Source organism: Nycticebus coucang, chromosome 1, assembly GCF_027406575.1.
Source record: "Nycticebus coucang isolate mNycCou1 chromosome 1, mNycCou1.pri, whole genome shotgun sequence".
Lineage (NCBI taxonomy): Eukaryota > Metazoa > Chordata > Mammalia > Primates > Lorisidae > Nycticebus > Nycticebus coucang.
Genome location: NC_069780.1, coordinates 43567030 through 43583444, shown reverse-complemented (window position 1 = coordinate 43583444; position 16415 = coordinate 43567030). Strand labels below are relative to the sequence as shown.

At 35.7% G+C, this 16415-nt stretch overlaps 1 pseudogene; it reads right to left on the bottom strand.

Annotated features, from left to right (window-relative positions):
* Positions 1–3844: 3844 nt before the first annotated feature.
* On the bottom strand, positions 3845–16171 carry LOC128590208 (60S ribosomal protein L11-like; annotated as a pseudogene).
* Positions 16172–16415: the final 244 nt, after the last annotated feature.

The following is a 16415-nucleotide window of genomic DNA, read 5'->3' as shown; positions in this document are numbered from 1 at the left end:
CTTTTCCAGAGCCTTTTCTGTCCGACAAAATTACGTATCATAAACGAGGGGTAAATACATACTTTTCAAGAGAAGCCAACACTAGGGAATGTGTCACTACTGTATCTGCCCACAGGAAAAATGCTCAAAGGTACATTATATAATACATGGAACAGCAAAATAAATTCTAATCAATGCAAAGATACCCCAAAGTTAAAGTGCAGTGCACAGCTCTTACAAAACAATAGCACAATAAGGAGGAGAAAACAATAAGATATTATCCAATATGATAAAGAGAATAGCATCCCAAATACCAATACTAAACCTCAACATGAACATATGAATGTTCCACTTAAAAGACACAGACCAGGTGAATGGATGAGAAAAACATGACCAAAGTATCTTCTGTCCCCAGGAAACACATCTACTCTACAAGGACTCAGTCAGACTCAAGGTAAAGGGATGTCTGTTCACTCTATTGATTGTTTCCTTGGCTGTGCAGAAGCTTTTTAATTTAATCAGGTTGCACTTACTTATTTTTGTTGTTGCTGTGATTGCTTTTGGGGGCTTCTTCTTAAATTCCGATGTGTATAAGAGTTTTCCCAACATCTTCTTTTAGAATTCTTAGAGTTTCATGCCTGAAGTTTAAGTCGGTTGTCCATTGTGAGTTACTTCTGTGAGCAGTGAGTGGCACAGAGGGTGTTTCCATCTTCTACAGGTGGCTGTCCAGTTTCCCCAGCACCTTTTATTGAATAAGGATTCTTTTCTTTCTCTGTATGTTATTGCCTGCTTTATCAAAGATCAGATGGCCATATGAGGATGGTTTTATATAGGAATTTCCCTTCTGATCCATTGTTCTGTCTCTGGGTTTGTGACAATAAAATTTTATTTGGTTGCTATTGCCTTATATTTAATAGTATAGCTTGGAGTTTGGCAAAATAATACCTCCCGTGTTTTCCTTTTTGCTAAAGTTGCTTTTGCTGTTTGGGCTCTTTTCTGGTACCATATGAAACATAGAATTATTTTTTCTAGATCTGTGAAAAGGGATAAAGTGATGCTGGCAATTTAATAGGAATTGCATTGAATCTGTAGGTCATTTTGATGACAACCTTGTCACCTACACAAAGTGACATAAACTAAACTGAATATATTTATGGATTTGTCCAATTATTTTAAGTTGTGCTCTAGATTTTAAAAGTAAAATAATTTATTTAAAAAAAAGAAGAATTTTTTATGCACTGAAATTTTTAACATGCTTCCCAAGGAAGCAATTCATAAATCTAGGGGGAAAACTGTATAGCTCTCAGAGAGGAGGCCCTGAAATGATATTTCTTGCCTTTATCTCAGCAGTTTCATTAAAGTAGAAAGGTGAACTTCCTCAGAAACTCCAGGCATTGTCCTGTCTCTGTGTTCCTCCTTCTGCTTGACAGAAAACTTTTCAAATTCAAAGTCCAGATATGTCTATACTACAACATATTAACTCTGGTAAAATCAAGAACGTGTTTTAAATTAATTAAAGTATTTAAAATATTCAAGCAAATGTAATATAGTCCTGAAACACATGGAAAATAATTTAAAATTGCTAAACTCAACCAGCCCAACATCCAAGCAAATTATACTCTAGAAAACACATGTGTATTTGTGGCTGCCCAGAGTAAGTGAATTACCCCATGGTAGACTGTGTTAGGTGTGGCAGATGAAGGGACGAAGAAACACCATGTGAGATCAGTGACAGACCTGCAGACATACAATGGAAGCAGACACACGGCCAAAGATGTAGGTGCTAGGATGATTGTCATTGCAATACACCCAGTAACAAGTAATAAGTTGCCCCAAGTCACACAGCTCGTGGTGATCGCATTGGCACTTTGACTCTATGTGTCACACTGTTTGCAGTCAGGCTGTATTGTGTATGTTTAATGACATTTTTTAAAGTTATTCCTTTTCCCACACATACCCCCCCACTTAATAATGGAAGAGAAGTAGAGGGGAAAATAAGCACATTCTGCCCATTCTCTTCTAGGTCGTGTTTTTTCCATTTTAACCCAATATACAGAACAAAAGTATTACAGACTTTACCAGCAAAGATTATACCTAACATTCTGAAGTTTAAATGTTGCCTGGTTTTTTTTCACACATAAAATATAATTTACTTAAAAGCAATCATTTCCAGACGTCTTTTGTAAGTAACATGAGCTTCTGATACATTAATACAAGAAAATGATCAGTCATTAAAATTTCTCTCAATAAGAAATAGCAATATTAAAAACAGTAGGGTGGGGACTCAGGTTTCACTTCTAATATAGAAAATGATGGGAATCATTATTCCTTTCCTTACAGTAAGAAAAAGCCAGGCAGCAAATCAATGACTTTCCTTATACCCACTGGAGAACTGTGGCCATTGGGCACCCACCACCCTCAAGTCTGGGGAAATATGGACATGGGGAGATATGCAGCGACCCAGGTCAGGTTACTTGGGGTAGAAGCTATTGGAGTCACAAGCACTTAAGGGACGATTTTGATGAATTGGCGGAGCCCAAGTTGGAGTAACATGAGAAAGAGAGAAACGCCTGGAGGTCTTAGCCTGAGAAACTTCCTTGGGCTTTCTATCCAGAAACCCTGCAAGGTTCTCACAGTGAGGATACAGCAAAGAGTCCTTCATGACCTGACATAAGTACCATAGTTTCCTATATTTGCTGTGATTTTTTTTTCTTTTTTAACTGAGAAGGCAAATAGTATCCCTGTTACACCATTGTGTCGGGATTTGGATCTTTTATTACATTTTAAAATAGAGTTACCTCTTTTCACCATAAAGTAAATGTGGCAGGCTAGGTTGTTATGATAGCATTCTCTTTTATGTAGTTTAGTGTGATAGATATTTGTCATGCTTAACACTTGAGGAAGCGGGAGTCAAAAAAGAATGAATCTGAGCTGCAATGAGATCTCAGCAAAGACCCCAGGTAACCCCACAGAGAGCTATGAATCTGGAGGGTTTCTGCAGAGTTCTAATTGAAGATAGAAGCAGGTTTTTGTACTTGTCAATTGATCTGCCTTTGGAATCAAGCAGCCTCTTAGAGTGTGAGCTTTAGAGAGAAATCTCTGTTTGCTGATGGCAGTTTCAGGAGTGATTTGACAGATGCCTGGTATCAGTTTGCATCCCTCACAATAATACAGGGTTCTGAGCAGAGCAGAGCAGCCACTTCCGCATGGCACGCTGTAATTCATGTAGAATGAAATAATAATCTTGGATGACTATAAAGAAAATAAACACATTCACAATAATATTACAGATTAATGCTATAAATAAGACAAAAATCACACAGATTAATAGTCATAAACTTTGGAAATGCACAATTGCCTAAGTTCTTATTTGAAATAAGTGGTCTATTTCTTGAATCCTGACTACTTAAAGTACTTTAAGTCATTAGTGTTCAAAATAAAATATGTTCAAACAAGGTTGATCCTGAGGTAATTTTCCTTATTAGAAAAATTAGCAACTTTTCAAAACATGATGTTAATAAATAGATAGTAGTCTGGAAATTTATAAAAACTAACAAATCTTAATTACAAAATTGTTCATAACTATTCCAGTATCAAAGGAAAAAAGATCCTTTAACTATTGCTATAGTTTGAATATGGTTCATCCCCTAAATCTCATCTGAAAATGTGGTCTGCAATGGGGCAGGATTAGAATGTGGGCCCTCCTGGCATGTATTCCGGTCTTCCAAGTAGATCCCTCACAAAGAGATTAGAGCCCTCTAGTGGGAGTAAATGAGTACTTACTCCTGCAGGAATGGATCAGTTTGTTTTGTTTTGTTTTCACTGAAAGCATTTTTGTTGGCCTTTTGGCCAAGAAAACGAGAATTTATTTGCCAGGGAGAATGATCCTATCATACTTCTGCTGGAACCAGCGCATGGCTTCTTCTTTGCGGAGTGTGTTTGGCCCCAGTGCAGCCTGTCCTGTGCTTCTTGTCTGAGGTACTGAAACCTGGCCCACCCAGCACCACATAGAAGTCCAGGCCATGGATACCAATGCCCGGGTCATCTTTGATACCCAGAACGATGTGCTCCTGGATCCCAAAGTTTCCAGTATCTGAGAAATTATTTTTTCTTAATGCATACTCTTGTACTTTTAGAACTTTCTGCTGGATTTCTTCTGCCTTGGCCCCCCCGATAGTAGATTGCAATTTCCTCAATGCCCCCTATGCCAAAGGATGTGATGGTGTATCTAACCCTGGAAAACACAGGGGTCTGGCCTGTGAGCTGCCCATGTCGCTCTGTCTCCACTCTCCCCTGCACAGGTGTTAAGGCAGAGCTTGTGGATATCTGAGTTCCCGCCTGGGGTTCTCCTTTCACCTTGATCCTGTGTTGTGAAGGGAGACAGCAGATCAGTTGGTTAAAAGGGCTACTCGGGAGGCTGAGGCAAGACCACCTCTTGTGCCCAGGAGTTTGAGGTTGCTGTGAGCTGCAGTGATGCCACAGCACTCTACTGAGGGCAACAGAGAGAGACTCTGTCTCAAAACAAGCAAACAGAAGGCTGGCTTCCTCAGTTGCTCTCTCCTGTTTCCTCTGTCTCTATTCCATCTCTATCTTTTTTTTTTTGCTATTCCATCTCTTTACATGTGCTGACCCCCTTCTCCTTTGGGCCATGACTGGAAGCAGCTTGAGGCCCTCATCAGAGGCAGCTACCAAATCTTGGTCTTTCCAGCCATCAAAACCATGAACTTAACCCTTTTTCCTCTATAAATGACTCAGCCTCAGGCCTTCTGTTATACACTTGTCATAGTGACACACAACTGAGTAAGACCAAGTCATCCTGTTTTCTGTATTGCTTTCAGCCTATGGAAGAAGAGAGGATTCAATTCAAGCAGCATGAAAAAATCTCCATACATATCATTTTTCCACACTCAGAAGAAGTCTGTGATGGGAAAAGCAGAGAAAACATTTTCTATCACACTCAGAAAAAACTTATTTTACCCTTGCTTGGCACAGGCACTGTATCATTTGTTAGAGAGTACACTGTAGCTTTGGTCTCACATGCTGTCATATTTAGGTGGCCCTTAATTTCTCAGAGTTAGTAACGATGGCAGGCATTAGTAGCATCCTGCCAATTAACAAGACAAAAATATAAAAGCAAATAAGTCATTTGCCATTGACTATATGCCCCAAATCTTTAAATGAGTACTTTAATAATTTTTACTTTCATCTTCTGAATCGTGTCTCATTATGAGGTCTATATACATCTTCTATAAAGCAAGCAGATGCCAAAATTTAAAATACTTCTGAGAGCGTGCTACTATTACCATGACTCAGCAAATTACTTTCACAGATAAATACTAAATGTTGAATAAGATTTATAGTATATTACCTTGTGTAGAGCTACAATTAAGACCAAGTTGTATTTGTTACCTCATAGTCGTTATAGAAACACAGATTCCTGATAAAACAACATACCTTATTATTTCCTTTTCTATTATAAACCTCAGCTCACTCAGTACATTCTTCCTTTCTTTGAGTGGAAATTGGCATAGGAAAAATATTCAAAACTTTGACTGTTTCATCCAAAAACATTACCAATTGAATTAATTTGGGGAATGATTTTGAGTTGAAAGTGAGTATAATTAAATTTAAGACTAACCTAAGTAAATTCATGCCCTCTGAATTGTTCTATATAAACATACATTTTGCAATAACTAACCCTTTTGATAGACAAGGTAGGATTTTTAAGGTCACGAATTCTTTCTTGGATGAGCTCACAAGCTTAATTATCCTACTTTGTATATCTGTGTAGAAATGACTATGAATGAAACAAAAAAATTAATTGTTGAGATTTAAAACAACAAATGCAATCTAATTTTATTTATTTATTTTGAAACAGAGTCTCACTTTGTCACCCTTGGTAGAGGGCTGTGGTGTCATAGCGCACAGCAACCTCAAACTCTTGGGCTCAAGTGATTCTCTTGCCTCAGCCTCCCAAGTAGCTGGGACTACAGGCACCTGCCACAATGCCCAACTATTTTTAGAGATGAGGTCTCCCACTTACTCAGGCTGCTCTCGAACTCATGACCTCAAGCAATCCACCCACGTTGGCCTCCCAGAGTGCTAGGATTATAGGCATGAGCCACCATGCCCAGCCCTACAATGTATTTTTAAATTAAACTACTGTTATTCTTTTTGGGAGAAAGTTTTTTAATTATATGTGGCAATATTTCCTCAAGTGCTAAGAGAAAGGTATTTGAAATAGTTTAGAGAATTAGACAACACTTCCCACTGGAGTCATTTCCTGTGGACTGGGGTGTGCAAACCTGAAGAACTCACAGGTTGCTCAGTGACACTCAAACTGTTGATCTGCCTTCACGGGCATGGTCTGCAGAAAGTCTGTGGGGAATGAATTTACATTTAATTACAACCTGATTCAAACATGTACCTGTTTGAAAGCTGAGTTGCTGGAGGTGGGGTGGGGAAGAGGTATACCAAAGAAGGTTGTACTGGAAGGAGGAATAAGAAGCTCTTTGGGAAACTATCATGAGTGTATAGAGAAGTTTTATAGAAAATACCCACCTAAATATGAGGCTAGAATGCCAAAGGGCATGTTCCACGTGCTGTGTGAGACTTGAGTTATACTGAAGAGTAGAGGGCCGCATGTGAAAGGGGCATGCAGAGACACCGCATGGCAGGAAAAGCCTCACCTGAGCTCTGTGCCTCAGAGCTTCTTCAACTTTCTGCTGCTCTCTCTCTCTCTCTCTCTCTCTCTCACACACACACACACACACACACACACACACACACACACACACATTCTTGCATTTAATCTAGAACTTTAGACTTTTAAAGTATTTCTATAACTCAGGCTCTGGGCTTCGATTCTGGCCCAGCAAAATCCGTAATCATTATACTTATTGTAGACATTAATGCATTCTAGACTGAGGGAATCTATGTTTTGTTTGTTTGTTTTGCAGTTTCGGGCCAGGGCTGGGTTTGAACCCGCCACCTCCCTCCACCATATAGGGCCGGTGCCCTACTCCTTTGAGCCACAGGCGCCGCCCAACTATGTATTTTTAAACACTGAAAACCTATGATTTAGGCAACCTGCAGCATCACAAGTAGTCACTATGTTGGGGACACAGTGGGGACACAATATTTGAGCAGTGGAGGTGCTTAGGGAAGAGGAGTGACAAATCGTTAACATGGCAAATCCTTCATAGGTCACATTAAAGGGAAAGATTCTGGGGTGCTAAAACATCCTTTCTGGATGGCATCAATGGCCTCTTGTATTGTCTTTTGTGTTCCAATATAGGATTCCAATGATAATCAAAAAATAAGAAGACATTTTCAACAGGTACACACGGTGACTGGGGATCATAGTGCATTGTTTATATTGTGAGCTGTTTATTTCTTATGAAGCCATATTTTTCAACTTAGTAGTTTTTGGCCGGGGCTGGGCTTGAACCCGCCACCTCCAGCATATGGGACCAGCGCCCTACTCCTTTGAGCCACAGGTGCGCCAACTTAGTAGGATAGAACACATTTTATTTATGTTCATTTGCTTATTTGTAACATTAAAATATTTAAGTATGCTAAGTGGTTTTCCCATTTGTATTCATATGTTGAAAATAAAAGAGATAGATCTGTGTTACCAGTCCAACAGTTTAACCAAGAGAAAATTATCTCACAAGAATAAGCTATTTTCTTATTAACTTCAAGGATATAAATGTAATTTCAAAGAACACTGGGCAGCAGACTCAAATCATTCTGGCAATGAGGCTAATTATACGAAACAATCTCATTCATTAGAGTTTCTTTAAAAAGAAACATTACCTAGGACTTAAAAACTGTGAGAAACTGGGGGACTTTGGGGTAAATCATGTAGACACTTCAGGGATTTTTAAAAAGCATAGTGAGAGAGGTTCCTGGGAAAATCTAGAAATCCTGCTCATGTAACTAGTAAACATACAAAATACTCACTTAAATGTTTAATAATGGTTCATAATTAACATGAAGTAGTCTTAAGAAATACATATATAACTTTAGGAAAGCTCAACAAAACATAACATAATGGAGAAACTTGACCAAAAGGACTTGAATTATTTGGTCATTTCTTAATTTCAACCCATTTATTTTCCATTTTTCTCTATTTGATCATGCTGTATTGCTAATGCCAGTCAGTGGACCATAAAACTTCATTATCTCTAAAAACTAAATTATAGTGAACATATATAGAATGTTTTTGAAATCCCTAGATGCCATAAATATAAAGTATTGTTATTTCATTATTTACATTCAAGTTAAATAATATACAATTTTCTGCTCCTGATCCTTAAATCATTTTCTGTCTTTGTTTTATTGTTATTTGTGAACAATAATACATTTGTTGAATGTATTATTGAACAAATGATCTTGAACAAATAACATTTATTTCGTAAGACTGAAAAATATATCATCAACATATGGCACTGTTTCTCTGATTTACTAATGCTCTAAACTAAAGCAATCCAGAAGCTATTCATTGAAATAAAGTTGTAACTGAGAAAGTTCTGTCTTATTACTAACCAATATTATTTTGTGAAGATAATATACAAGGGACAATAAATTATAAAAGTATCGTATTGAAATTTAATTGTTCTCCTATGGAAAATAAGCATTCATATTTACATTGAGCATAATATGATTACATTAAACAGAATATTATAGCAGATGCTTTTTCACTCTGAGGCATTTTTGTAGGAAATACTTAATTTCCGAGGAGTACGGTTACTGACAAGCTTCAGACCATCAGTAGTTTCCAAGAACTCTTCTTAGTATCTATTTGTAAGTGCAAAATTAAATCTAAAATCTTCCTCATGTAACAATTTTTTTTTTTTTTTTTTCAGTAAAAGGTGGGATTTAGATTTTATTCTGAGAAGAGAGAGAAGGAAAGCTTCTTAGGTTTGGTCCTTCTAGTCAAGCATACTTTGCTGAAGACTTAAAAATTCACATTTTTTTCTTAATTAAATTTCCATTTCTGGTCTGGTAGAAATAATATCACTTGGATACTTCTCATTTGTTTAAATCAAGAGTTGTCCAATTACTAGAATTGTGTTTGGTTTTGCTTTATTGACCCTTACCTGTACTGTCTCTGCCTGTCAAAAGAGACAACTACTAATTACTAGGCATAAACCTAGTGTTTGCATTTGGGCCAGAAGAAGTATAGAAGACGTGCAGTAAAAAAGAAAAAAAAGTTAAAAATGACGACGTCTGACACAGGTACAGCTACCAGCTTAAATGCTATTTCACCTTTCTTGTCACAAGATCTAATTTTCCTTTATATACTAGCAGTGTCTGGTGACATTTCTTAGAAACTGACTTCTCAGAATTTGGCGCTAAATATGGTGAGAGACATGTACCATGGGGAAGAAAAATTACCTCACTTCTCAGCAGCGTATCAATACTAGAAAACCTTAGTTCTATGCTGTGAGTAGGTAGGTCTAAAGTAGTAAGATATATAAATTCTACCCAGTTATGCATAAGAATTACCATTTAATTACCTGAGGCAAAAAAGGAAGTATTGGTTAACTTTTTAAAATCAAGAAATAAACGAATGCAAAATATAGCAGGAGCTATAATGTAATCATCCAATGAATTTTACCTAAACATAACATTGTAGGAATTAATATAACCATACACAGGCCTGGTATATTCCATCTTTAAGATGTACACCCTTACAAAGCCACTTCTTTACATTTCATCTAATGGTTTTTCTTTGTGGGCAGAAGGAATGATTTTGCTGATTTCTTTTTTCAACTGCTGAATTCTAGTAACCGGAAGAGTGGTCAATTGTATGTAGCAGGTGTTACATAATTATTGGTTGAATGACTGAATGAAGAAACAACACGATCACGGTCAGAATGCCAATTGTGAAAGAGTGTCTAATTGAGCAATGAGAAATGTTCAAAAGACTAAGCATATTTAATAAAACTTATCATAGATATATTTTAATTGTATATATTTTTTCCTCCATCCTCACTACATTCAACAGAGTTTTAATATTTTTCACCAGGGATTCTACCATGCCCTTCCTGCACCCCATAATTCATCCTCCATTTTCAACTAAGATTATAATTTTAAAATGTGTCTGTGACGATGCTTTTCCCTGCCATGCAGTCGCATTCACAAAAGGATTAAGATGAGGTTCCTTATCCTGGGATAAAAAGCTCCAGTGTTCTTGTTCCTATTTAACTTTCCACACACCTGTATTCCCAGCACTCTGAGAGGCAGAGGTGGGTGGATTGCCTGAGCTCACAGGTTTGAGACCAGCCTGAGCTAGAGCAAGACCTCATCTCTAAAAATTGCAGGTGTTGTGGTGGGTGCCTATACACTCAGCTACTCAGAAGGTTGAGGTAAAAGAATTGCTTCAGCCTAAGAGTTTGAGGTTGCTGTGAGCTGTGACAACATGGCACTCTACCCAGGGTGACAAAATGAAAATATGTCTTAAAAAAAGAAAAAAAAAGAAAAAGAAAAAAAATTCAATACGTTTTCAAATTTCCATATTTTGACATGTACTGTTCTCTCCCTGAGTAATTTTTTCCCCTTCTGTCAAAATACCTTGCATATTCATCCCCTAGGGTTAGCTTATATAAGCTTTCCTTTGGGAAATAATTTCTGATGCTATTTCCCTCCCCAGGAAATTCAGTATTTTTCATTTTCCTGTTCTAAAGTTATTTATATAAATATTCAACACATTGTTCATTATATAGTAATAATATATTGCTCTATGTGTATAATACAGTATGAAATACTAGAAAGTTTGAAAGGGAGCTTATCCATCTATCCTCAGGAAACTATGTATAAAACACAAGACCAAAAACTACTTATTGAAATGTGTAATAATATGTACCTTCATATAATATTTAAAATACTCTCACAAAGCTTATTAAATGTTCCAGATATATTGAAAGAGTACATATCCCTTATCCTCAGACATTAGAATGTAGGATGAAAACAAGAATGCAAAGAAACTATTAAATTACCATATTATATTTACGAAAATACAGAGAAGAGTCAGCTAGGTAGAAAATACAATGGCTAGTCTCTTACATGGATATTGGGGAGAAAGAAGAGCTTCATGTTGATGATAGCATTAGAGTTGAAATGTAAAGGAAAATTTAATTTGTATATTGGGCAAGAAAAATATTCTCAATATCAGGAGCAGTACCCAAAGGACCCCACTAAAGGAGGAAGATGAAGTAAAGGAGTTTTTACTTAATCAAACTCTACCTAAATTAGGGTCATCTTCCATAACCCTAACAAATGGTAATTAACAAAGCTAAAGAAACAAAGGCAAAAAAAATTAATGAATTAGAAGATAGGCAGATAAAATCTTAAATTGAAATACAAAACAAAAACAAAAACAAACAAAAAAGAGAACTACTGAAAAAAATATAGAAGACATTTATTTAAAAAGCCATAGAAAAAGGCACAAATCTATCATAAAAACAGCTATAGAATTAACAGATAATTCATCAACATAAATAATTATAGAAAGAGGACAATAAAAGATATTTTGAAAGTGCTGAAAAGGTAGAATATCCTATTAAAACACCTTTCAAAATTGATGCCAAACTATACAATTTCTGGAAGAAACCAGAGTAGAAAAATTTTTATAGATGCAACACAAGAAGAAGGCATAGTAAAAATAAATTTAATAAGAACTCTTCTTTTCAAAAGAACTATCAGTAATAAATGACCAAAAATATATCTAAATTAATATACAAAACTAGGAAATAATTTGTCAATGAAGAACTTGTATTTGAGATGAGATAAGGTGTGTTTAGGGTGTATGGCCATAGACAAGCCTACAGCAACTGGTATTCCAAGACGGTCTCCCATCCAGGTACTTATCAGGTTCAACCCTGCTTAGCTTACATGGGGCCTGACTCAGTGGCTCACACCTATAATCCTAGCACTCTGGGATGCTATGGTGGGTGGAATGCCTGAGCTCACAGGTTCGAGACCAGCCTGAGCCAGAGTGAGACCTCGTCTTTAAAAATAGCTGGGCATTGTGCCAGGCACATGTAGTCCTAGCTACTTGAGGGGCTGAAGCAAGAGAATAGCTTGATCCCAAGAGATTGAGGTTGCTGTGAGCTATGATGCCACAGCACCCTACCAAAGGCAACAAAGTGAGACTTTGTCTCCCCCACCCCCCCAAACAAGAACTTGTATGTGAAATAAATAAGAATTGGTACAACTCAATGATAGAAGAAAAATAGTCCAATAAAAATTATAAGCCATATCCTCAGTTGGAAAAACATTATGGTCAAAAATTTAATCAAGGGTGGCGCCTGTGACTAAAAGGAGTGGGGTGCTGGCCCCATATATCGGAGGTGGAGGGTTCAAACCCAGCCCCAGCCAAAAACTGCAAAAAAAAAAATAATAATAATTATCAAAAGCTTCATAGAAAGGTGATTTATGAACAGCCAAAGATCACATAAAAACATGTTCAACAATATTAATTATTAGAGAAATGCTAATTATAGTCACAAAGACAAACCACTATACACCACTCTTTAGAGTGACTAAAATTAAAAAGTCTAATAATACCAATTTTATATTAAATTTTATTTGTTTTTAGTTATTATTTTGGTGCTCAATAAAAATACTATGCCAAATGAATCCTCTATTTTCTCCCAAAGATACAACCTGACCTTTTCTTTGTACATTTTATGCAACAATTTTTCTATGTTCAACAGTTCTTATTTCTATGTAAAAAGGTAGAAAAAATATGTGACATAGATGGTTTTATTTGGTGTCCTTACCCTTTAAATCATTTCTATCAGTGAATAAATCAAAAATTGTTATTTAGAATACAGTGAGTTTCACTAATGTCACCTGTGATATAAATTGGTTACTCAAAAGATAAAAATAATTTTCAAACACCATCACCATTCTCTTGAGTTTTAGTGTCTACTTATTTGCTGGAAAGTAATTTTCTCTCTTATAGGTATGGATTATCCTGTAAATACATGATTTGATTATTAATTTGACATTTGTGTTTAGGAATATAATATTTAAACACATTTTATATTTATTACCTATCAGAAAATTATATACTATGAACATGAATTAACTACTCATTCAAATGTAGTATCTTGACACTAAAAATTATCAAGTCAGAAAAATTAATGTCACATTGCAGAGTAATAATTTTTGAAATTCTTGATACGTTGATGTCTGAGATAAATATGTTTTTGTATGTCCCTTTTCTATTCCTTCTCTCAATTTTTTGACAATGAAAGCATTCAGAAATATATTGTAACGTAAACACCATAAAAAGGTCTTTCTACCATCCATTAGACAATTTTACAGTTGACTATAATCCTCCTTTCTTCATTATTTTCCAAAGTGTATTTCCAGTTAACACTGCTATCCTTGTGATATTTTAATAACTTGGATTTTCTCTGCTAGATCAACTATTTTGGAATTATTCTATCCTGAAATAAAATGAGAAATCACTCCTTCTGTCCTTTATCCATTCCCAAGTTTAGCTCTTGTTGAAATAGTATATTTTCTCTACATAAATTATATATACTAAGTGTAAGACTTAGTTTCTTGGAATCAAGAAATAAGAGAATCTTAGGAAGAATTATCATACAAGTTCCCCCTTTATATTTTAAAGAAGAGGAACCAGGTTAACAATGCACATAAAGCAGTCAATCATTCTCTTTCCTTAGAGAATTGTGCTGCTTGCTATTAAAGAGTAGCAATGCCAGGGGGCACCTGCAGCTCAAAGGAGTAGGGTGCCAGCCCCTTATACCGGAGGTGGTGGGTTCAAACCCAGTCCCAGCCAAAAAGTGTGAAAAAAAAAAAAGAGTAGCAATGCCAAATCCCCACAGTGTTTTATAAAAAGAACATAGTACGGAAATGGTAGGAGAAAAAAACATGCTAAACAATCTCCATCCATTCTCTATCAATAAAATTTAAGTGTCAGTCAGAGAAAAACAGGGTAAAGAATCGTCCCTTTTATCCAATGTTTCACCCTCCTTGGTTTCCGTTATCCATGGTCAACCATAATCCAAGAACTGTTGAGTTCAGTACAATGAGATATTTTGAGAGAGAAAGAGATGACTTTCATATGACTTTTATCTATTTATTATTTTAGGGATAGGTTCGTTCTGTCACCTAGCTGGAGTGCAATGGCATGATCGTAATCTCACAGTAGCATCAGTTTCCAGAGCTCAAGTGATCCTCCCACTTCAACCTCCTAGCTGGAATTACAGGTACATACACCATGCTTGTATTTTGGCCCAGTTTTTATTATACATTCTGTTATAATTGCTGTGATTTGTATTAGTTATTGTAGTTAATCCCTTACTTTGCCTAATTTATGCATTAAACTTTACATAGGTGTGAACAGAAAAGAAAAACCGGGTATCTATAGGGTTCAGTACCATCTGAGCTTTCAGGCAACCACCGAAAGTCTGTGAATTTATCCCCAGTAGACAAGTGGATAAGGGGAGACCTATGGATTTAAAATAAAAGGTAACGATAATAGAAGTTTGAAGAAAATGTAAATAATAGAATTACAAACGATATCCAGGGTAATAAAGAGTCTCAGTAAGGAAAGGGATATTTAGCAAACAGTTCAATCAATTAGAAAGAAAATTAGAAGCAATTATTAGATTTGGCCATTAGTAATCCCCAGATGGAAAAGTTAGAGAAAAATGGAGATTTCGCTAAGGTGAAAGGTGAAGATGGAAGACTTAAACACATTTGCTTTACTCTTTCGGGATCTGAAATGACTATTTATAGTAAATAAATATACACACACAGAACATGCATATACGTATAGGGGCATATACATGAACACACTGAATACGAGGAAGGAAATGAGAGCAGGGAGAGGGGATTTGCCAGCATATTTTTGAAATGTGGAAAGCAGATGAATAAATAGCAAATCACTTAAAATACTGAAAAACCCCAAATCTACATATGTAGAGAGGAGGGTGAAACAAGCTGTCTGAGATGCCGTTAGGCCCTGTGATTAATATTTATCAAATGTTCATTTTGTATCAGTCACAGTTTACATAATTTCTATACCCCAAAAACTACATGATGCAAATGTTACGATTTCTAACTTTTGATCAATAATCCTGAACTTCGTACAGGCAGCACAGCTCATAAATGGAAGGACATGAATTTGAACTGATAACTTGCTCTAAAGCTGTGAGAATCGAAACTCTCAAAATTTCAGTTTCTTTATGTCTGAAATGTGGGAAATAATAGTGTCTTCTTCATCTGGTTATTTCAGAAATAAAACAGTACAAATAAAGAGCACAAATCCAGAAATGACTAAGCGTAAAAATGTTACTTGTGATCAACATTATTACTGTTACAGTGTTAATGGACAAAGAATTATGAACAGTTCAGATTATTGAAAAAGAAGAAGTAATGTTTGAACATTATATTTGTGAGACTAAATTCTCTATACTTTTGATGGCTAAAACCTTATTGTCGATACAACATATTACTTTTTAATTATACTACGAATAAACAGAAAACTAGGCCATGAACATTTTTTTGTGTGTAAAAAGTTTTATGGATTGATGCGATAAAAATTATTTTCATACATTTTCTAAAAAGCAGTAAAAGTTCTAAATAAATCTAACTGATAGTAGACTAGGTAGACTTCCAAAAATTAGCCTAATTTTCCACCAAAAATACTCTATGACTTTAAAATAAAGCGATTCATGTGTCTATGATACATATGTGTGTGTACATAAATTTCATATTACAATACAATGTGTAGTAAAAGATATCAGATTCACTGATAAGTAAAATAAACATATTAATGCTGCATAATAATACACTTTGCTTAGGTATAATAAAAAAATACAAAGATGCTGTGTTCTACACAAAACCAAAGCCACACTGCTCCAAATTACTCTTGATTAGGTGGAGAGTTTCTACTTCTGCAAATCAGTTATAGACGGTTCAAGAAAACTTAAACATTTGAGACTTTTCCTCCTGCTCATCTGAATTTCAATAAGGAAAAATTATGCACTGTAGTTAAATACATTCTCTTAAACAGAAAGAGAATTTGGAACAGAAATCCAGAAAATTTAAATGCAAAGAAAATTATATAACAGCATTTGGGCTTGCAATCTGATGATATATGTAAGTGTGTATTTCATCCACCTACCTTCGTCTGACGTACCATCCTCAATACCTCTGAACTCATACGAGTACTAGTATCCTAATTTCAATATATTTGCTTAACTACCATTCACATCCCCTTCTTTCTCAACTACCAATTTGTCCATGTAATAAAGAATGAAACTTCACAACCCATTAAAGAACAAAGCAGTGACAAGAATTCCTAATAAGTTATGTGATTTCTTCAACCAGCTGCTTTAATTCTAACTTATTTAGTACGCATACTGAATTTGCCTACTATTCATGAA